Below are 6,000 nucleotides of genomic sequence, written 5' to 3'. Positions count from 1 at the left end.
CAAAAATAATAATTGTTTTACAAAGAAAACTCTGGAAAATGGTGTTCGCGTTAGCTTGCTCCTAACATTCCCCCCTCCTCGCCTATGTCGTCCCTAGACATAGCTTTATGGGCTGAAGTAGTCTTCGGGTTGAAGACAGGCGAGGCGGTCTTTAAGTGCTTCCAATGCCTTTTGGTATGTGATTCTTCGTTCTTTGTCAGACACTTGAAGAAATTGCATGGTGACTTGATTCTTCAGTTCCGCCGCTGAGTAGCCTACATATCTAGATGTGAGGTTGCTTATCACTGGTGCAAATATCTTTGTTTGCCAGGTGAATTCCAGTGTAGAATGCTTCTTCAAAGGCTAGCATATTATGCAAGGGTAGGAACATGCATCTGGCATAGAATCCGTAAAGGATTTCTTCTGAAGGTTTCCCACTCAGATCGTAACCTTCCAAGAATGAGAGCCATGGGGCTCTTGTTTGCTCAGGCTCATTGAAAACTTGTATGCATGTGAGTAGCATCCTGCAGATCTTATATAGCATTGCGCAGGAGAGATCTGGCAGATTCTTGAAGAATGACATGGCACCCATTAGGGTTTTCACCATGTATTCCTCCATCGCTTGGCCTCTCTCTGGAGCTGGCAGCCTAGGGAAGTTGAGCCAAGTTGGCCTCTTCTTCTACAGTGCTTCATACGCTTGCCATGTCCTTACTCTGGGTACAAGACAGAATGTCGGATCTCTTTGTAAGGTTGCATGTGCTCTTGTGAACAGAATCAGGTATATCGGATTCTTGTTCAGCCAGCTTAATCGCCACTTTGGGTGGTCTTTACCTGCGCCATCTTCTTGCATATCCTTGTACATCCTTTCTTTTACTTGTAAAAGTTCTACTTTGATAAGAGGGTACGGCAGGGATAGTTTGTGCCATTGAGCGTTGATTTGATTGGGAGTGAGTTGAGTGATGTTGACAGAGTGTAAAACTCTCAACTCCCAATCCATCATGTCCTTCCACTGCTCAGCCACCTCTAAGGTGATCTTCTCCTTTGGTGCGTCTTCTTCAGCTTTTGACAGCTAGACCATTGGCACTGTATCTTCGTCTGTGATGTGGACCTGAAAATCTTCATCACCACTCGGCTCTGTTGTGGACTGCGTCTCAAACTCAGGAAACGAGACCGGGGGTATGTCTATTTGGGGCGTCTCTAAAGTGCCTTCCTCTTCCTGCGTGTCTGGCTTTCTATCTCTGAGGAGCTTATTTATTTTTTTGAGTTCTACTATCTCCTTTAGGAGCTCCTGCTCTCTTTGAACCCACATCAGTGCCAGGTCTCTTCACTGTGACTGCTCAAGCTTTAATTCCAGTTCTAAATCCTTGTTTTTCTTCTCAAGTGCCTTGTACACTTCATCAATTCCCTTGATAGAGGCCACGGCTGGATTTTCTCTGATTTGCCGCAAGAAAATGGCCTGATCATTGATTCTCTGTTTGGAATATTGTAGAGAAGCATTGGCTACATCTAACTGCACTTGAATTTTATGAGCTGACAAAGAGGTCGTAAGAAGTTCATTCGTGACTTCTGTCAGCTACTCGTCCTTTACCTTGCAGGTATCAGATAATTTAGTGAGGAGGTCACCTAACTCCTCCATTTCCTTTTGTTGTTTGTCCCTGGCTATCTCATGTTGTTCCGCTTCTGTCTTTAGCTCTTGCACCTGCCTTTGGAGATCAGTGATGACAGTCATCCTGTCTTCTAGCTCTCCTTGAAGAGCGTCGATCACCATTTCTAGTTCCTTGGCCTTTGTGCTGGGGTTTAAGGCTGCTAAGCGGAGTTTCTTCGTCACGTCTTGCATCTCCCTTGCATACTCGTTTACTTGTAAAATCACCTTATCATTTGATTGCCACTCCTCCTGTCTTATCTGTTGGGATGTGCCTGCAGCCTCATATGTTGCTTATTGTTGCATCGTAATTGTTGGTGGTTCTGTGGAGGTAGATGGTTGTTCATCAACTTGGCCATCCTGAGGCTTTGATGCCTCGGCAGTTTCTGGCTGAGTAGAAGTAGAGGGTGTGGTCTCAACTCTTACTGTCTCTTCAGGTGCTGGCCTTTCTGCCTTCTCTGGCTTGGGCTCCGTCTCATGTGTAGTGGTATGCTCTTTTTCTGTATCTACTTCCTTATCACTTTCTTTCGCGGGCTTTTGAGTTTCTTTTGTTGCCTGCTCCAGTTTTGGCTCGGCTTCTTTTTCCTCATGTCCGTCAGTGTGGTCAACTTTTTGGGTAGATTCTGCTCGTTGGGTGTATTCAGAATCTTTTTCTTTTTCAGTCTCTGCTTCTTCATTGGTACCTTGGCCTGGTGGTGATGGTGGTGGGATTGGCATGGGATGGTCCTGTTGTTCCGGCGATGGTGAGGTGGATTGGGGAGATCCCTAGCTTTGCTCTTGAGTAGCCGTTTCCGCAGTTTTCTTGGCCGCTTCTTCTACCTCTTTCAGCTTTAGGGCTTCGGCCTCTTGGTACATTCTTTCTAAATAATCTGCTGGATTATCTGCCTCTTTTCTTGTATGATGCTTTGTTCGAGGTCCTTTCAATCTTGTGGGTACCCACTTTTCTGGGTCCTTTCCTTTTGCTTGCCTACTGGGCTGGTAAGCCTGTTTTTCTCTTTCAAAACGCGCTTGTTTTTGAGCTGTCTCCTCTTGGTGGGCAGCCACAGCTTTGCACTTCATCTCTTCCCTCCTAGCTCTCTTTTCTTTGTTGTCAGAGCTCTCGTTGTTGTGCCGCTCTGGTGAGCTGTCATCTAATTCATCACCTGATTTAAAAGATCTTTTACCTGATATTGTAGCTCTTGGAGAGGGTTGTGCTGCCAAGATCCATGTATTCTGATCGGGGGCAAGCGGTAGGTTGTTGGCCATGCCGATGGCATGATAGGCTATTCTTGTCAACACTTCTGGCGCGCCCAAGTATGTGATTTTACCCTCCTTCGTGGCGCCCTTCAAGGTTGTCAAGACATACTGCGCGTGATCCACAGACTGCCTTGTTATTCACTTAAGAACCTGAGTAAAGGTGGTGGCCATGACGTGATTTGGTGTAGTGTACCTTGGTGGCCTTTTTGCCAGAAAATGGAAGTGTTGATGGTACAAACGGGTTGGCTCTTCCACCTGTTTGTGGATAAAATCGACGAATATAGCCGCGGCTGTCTCCTTGGTAAATGTGCCTGCGGTTTTCCTGTCTCTTGCTCGCATGGTCATTCCTTGAGTGGGTAGTCTGAGTGCCTCTGCCACTATTTCTTTTGTGATTACTACCTCGACCTTGTTCCCTTGGGTGTCTGATATCTGGGCGGTTCCATCTTCTTTGATTATGGACAAAAGGCTTTCTAAAAGTCCACTCTGCAAGGCTCTTGTTCGTAGAAATGCCTGAGCCCCAGCCTACGGTTAGCCTCTTTGGTTTCTGGCTTTGCAGCTACATCATAGACCTCTTTAGGCAGGAGTTGCAACTCTACCTGATGCCCTTCTTCACTCTTGAATCTGCCAATGAAGACCGTGGTGTGGTGTTCTTCCAGCTGTTCTTTAGAAAGATAGGATGCTTTTGCCGCTTTGACTGACTCGAAGTCTAGTTGATTTTGGTTTAGCTTCTTCTTGGCCTTCTCCGCTGCTTGCATTGCTCCTATTCAGTGAATAGAGTGCAAAGTTAGCAGATTTGTCGGATTATTCTTTGGAATGTCCTTTTAAACTGAAATGCTGATAATCTGGTCCAAATTGCTTCAAATTAATTTTTGAACAAGCAAAGATGCATAAAATCATGCAAGGAACAAAAATGTATGGTCAAAACAAAAATTTACAACTAAAGTAAATAATCGCGCTTATTTACAGCTGAGAAAAATTGTTAACTTTTTGCAAACTTGGCTTTATAGGCTTGAAGTATATACCAAATACATGCTTTGAGGGAAATATGGGCTCATTTGGATGCACAGGTTGAAAATGGTACCAGATTTTGGCTGTAGGTCTCTGAAACAGTAGATATAAAGGAAATTTGAGTTTTTGAACTTCAAATTGATTCAAATTTGGTTTGTGGGCTTATCACAACATGTACTTTGGATGTATGATGGCCAAATATCAAAATTCCTCAATTTTGACCAGAAAGTAAATAATCGTGATTATTAACTTTTCTTCCAAAATTGACATTTTTTTGTACAAATTGGTTCTAGGCATGGTATAGACCTTGGGTATGAGATATGAGGTGATTTGGATCAAGAAATGTTGTTCATAACCCAAATTTTGGCTTGCAAAGACTTCTTTGCGTTTTTTGGCAATTTTACAAATAATGGGTGGTCATTTTGGCTCATACTTGATTTTTCACATGTAATAGGTGTATACAAATGATAGGTGAAGTGATTTGACAATTTCCAAGTAAAAATGATGCAAAAGTAAATAATCGTGATTATTAACTTCAGTGACAAAAACTTTGCAAAACCCACAAATTTTGACCTAGACATGTTTCATACACCTAATACAAGTCCTAATTTGAATTTGGTCAATTTTGGATCATGCTGGCATCACTTTGTGCTTTGTCGACTCTGAAATCATCGTTTTTTGTGATTACTCTATCTGTTGGGTTGGTCGGTCAACTTTGAGACTTTGGACTTGTCCGTAACATAGTCGTGAAGCTACCTGTCCAATTCTAGCTCATTTGGAGTCAGTTTGGCCTTGTATGTTGAATTTAACGCTTTGTAACCTTTGAGCCATTTTGTGCTTTTCGAGGGCCTTGCTTGATGGATTTCACCAAACCAATCATATACATTGTATATGAACCTCATTAGCAAGCCATCTGTGGAGTCGGGTCGGAATTCTGGCATTTGCCAAAAACCTAACTTTTCTACTAGGAACCCCCTTGACCGCAATCGAATGGTCATCTGATGGTATAGAAAGGTTTTATCATGTTAGGGCATGCTATGGTTCAAATCCCATCCAATTTGGTCAAGTTGACAGGCCGCTATGGTCAGTTTTAGGTCGTAGGTCTTCGTGCACTGCTCGGTTTCTAGGGTTTTTTCTAAAGCTTTAGACTAGCTACCGGCCGTACAAAATGGATCATTATCGAGTAAAGAACTTACCCCTCATGTCTCGTGTGAGACGACGCTGAAAAAGGTCAAAATTGTGGGCTCCAGAAATGTCGCATGAAAGAGGCCGAAATCTCTCTCTGCAAAGGCTCCAAGGGAAATGAGGTGGTTTTAGCCTACCATGGATATCTATACCTGGACTTCCCGAACCAAATTTCCCCAGATTCCCCCGTTAGTCCTAGTAGGCCGTGAAATTAGACTCAAAAATTTCCCTAATCGGATTCCTGTAGCTCATTTTGTAAGAATTTTGTAAAAGTAGGCATGGCCGCCTAATTTAGGCTTCCCGCTTCCGTCTTCTCATTTCATTGAAAATTTTTGTGCTTGTCCTTCTGATCACCATCGTGTCTTCAATTTTTCCATCTGAGCTTCCCTTCTATTTACTATTAATTTTGACCTGTTTATTTGAAAAAATCAAAGAAAATAGCAAAATGCTCTAAAAAAGTAAATTAAAAATCCAATAATTAAGAGCATCCCTTTGAAAAACACAGCTTTATTGTTTTTTGTTGGATTTCTCCATTTTTAGGACTCCTTATCAACAAAAATGATGAAAAATACCCAAAAAAGGACTATTTTTATGATTTTCTGATGGTATATACACTATTTACACTCATTGGAAAGATGTTATCAGTGAATTTTCACTTTTTTGATGAATTATAAGGGCATTATTAGGTAATTTTGCAAAAAAATCACACGTGAACATGGAACTTTTTCCTCCCTCTTCAAACATTCCCTTTAATTACTTAGTACTTAGTGCATGGGTTGAACAATTGTGTCTATGCATAGCCGTGATTGGCTCTACCATGATATGAAGATAAATGCAATGCAAACCAATATGTTGTGCAAGAGCTGGGTCTTGAGTATTTAACTCAAGGGTTTCCGATATTAAGGTTTGCTGCTGATGTCTTCCAAAGAGCAAATCTTGTAGCTTTTGTG

Source organism: Adiantum capillus-veneris, chromosome 20 (assembly GCF_014529385.1).
Source record: "Adiantum capillus-veneris isolate H3 chromosome 20, ASM1452938v2, whole genome shotgun sequence".
Taxonomy (NCBI): Eukaryota; Viridiplantae; Streptophyta; class Polypodiopsida; order Polypodiales; family Pteridaceae; genus Adiantum; species Adiantum capillus-veneris.
Note: the sequence above shows the minus strand (reverse complement) of the source record.